Consider the following 1850-nt stretch of genomic DNA (forward strand, 5'->3'; position numbering starts at 1 on the left):
CCAGTCATTGCCCCAAGGGTTGGCCAGTTGCTGGCCACTCTAATTAGTTGTCTGGCCACCATCCTAGGGCAGGTGTGTGTTACTATGCACAGCCTCACCTCCCCTTCATCAATAACCCCCTGTGAAGACCCTATCAGGTTGCAGCTGGAGGGCTTAGAACCCGCATCACACGAGGCCAGTACACCTCCTCCTGCCGGCCAGGAAGAGGCCATGTCCTCACAACTCTCCTGGTAAAGTGGCAGGGATTTATCAGCGTTCTCTGCATCACTGTCTCTGTCCTCAGGGTGTCCTGCAGGTTGGCCGCCACACTGCACCTTCAGGAGCGACAGGGACTCTGCCCCCTTTTGCCTCACCAGTAGAGGCAGAAATAACCCCAGGAGGGCTTTCTGCTCCAGTGGGGAGGCACCAGGGTGCTGCTTTTTACAGTCTTGTACAGCTAAGCCCAAGCCCCCTCAGAGATTTCATGCTTTTTTTTTTTTTGAGTCAGAGTCTCACACTGTCACCCAGGCTGGAATATAGTGGTACACTTATGGCCACCGCAACCTCGACCTGCCAGAAACAGCAACCTTGTTTTAAACAAGGAAAGGATGAGGCAAATGATTTATTTGAGAGGGAGTCTTCAGTTTCCAAATGATACATCATTACTTATCTGTGAGTAGGCAAAGTACTCTCTTAAGAATTGATAATGTGATTGTAAAGGTTAGGTACTTTAATTGTCTGAGTGGTTGTTGTTGTTGTTGTTATTTTTGAGTTGGAGACTCACTCTGTTGCCCAGGTTGGAGGGCAGTGGCACACTCATGGCCAGCACAGCCTCGACCTGCTGGGCTCGGGAGATCCTTCTGCCTCAGCCTTCCAAGTAACTGGAACTACAGTCGCACGCCAACACGGCCAGCTAATATTTTTGATTTAATGGAGAGTCAAGGTCTCGCTATGTTGCCCAGGCTGGTCTCAAACCTCTGAACTCAGGCAATCCTCTCACCTCTGCCTCCCAAAGTTGGGATTATAGGCGTGAGCCACCATGTTAGGCTTTTTTTTTTTTTTTTTTTTTTTTTTTTTTTAGTTGGAGTCTCACTCTGTCGCCCAAAATGGAATGCAGTGGTCGCTCCCGGCCACCGCAGCCTCGACCTGCTGGGCTCCGGCGATCCTTCAGCCTCAGTCTTCCAAGTAGCCGGAATACAGGCATGCGCTACCACATCCAGCTGATTTTTTGATTTATTGTAGAGACGAGTCTCACTACCCAGGTGGGTCTCAAACCCGCAGGTTCTTTTTTTTTTTTAAATAGACAGGGTCTCACTCTATTACCCAGGCTGGAGTGCAGTAGTACAACCATAGCTCACTGCAGCCTCCACCTCCTGGGCTCATGCAATCCTCCCATCTCAGCCTCCTGAGTAGCTGGGACTACAGGCATGTCCAGCTAATTTTTTTATATTTTGAAAAGACAGGATCTTACTATGTTGTCCAGTCTGGTCTAGAACTCCTGGGCTCAAGCAATCCTCCTGCCTTGGCCTCCCAAAGTGCTGGGATTACAGTTGCAAGCCACCATACCCAGCCACCCCAGAGATTTCTAAACAGGGAAGCCAGTCCAAGAAGTCCTGTGGTAGCTGGCTTGGTTCTTCAAGGCTTTGTATTCCAGCAGTCGCCAAATATTTATTGAGTACCCACTGAAGGCCAGGCACTGTACTACGTGTCAACCAGACAACAGTCTTGCTCCCTGAAGCTCACAGGCAGGCGAGACACAGACAACAAATAGGCAAGCCAGCACATGGATAATGTCTGATTTCTTTTTTTTTTTTTTAGTTGGAGTCTCACTCTGTTGCCCAGACTGGAGTGCAGTGGCCGCTCCCGGCCAC

Source organism: Carlito syrichta, unplaced genomic scaffold (genome assembly GCF_000164805.1).
Source record: "Carlito syrichta isolate Samal-C Ts95f unplaced genomic scaffold, Tarsius_syrichta-2.0.1 Scaffold113598, whole genome shotgun sequence".
In the NCBI taxonomy this organism is placed as follows: domain Eukaryota; kingdom Metazoa; phylum Chordata; class Mammalia; order Primates; family Tarsiidae; genus Carlito; species Carlito syrichta.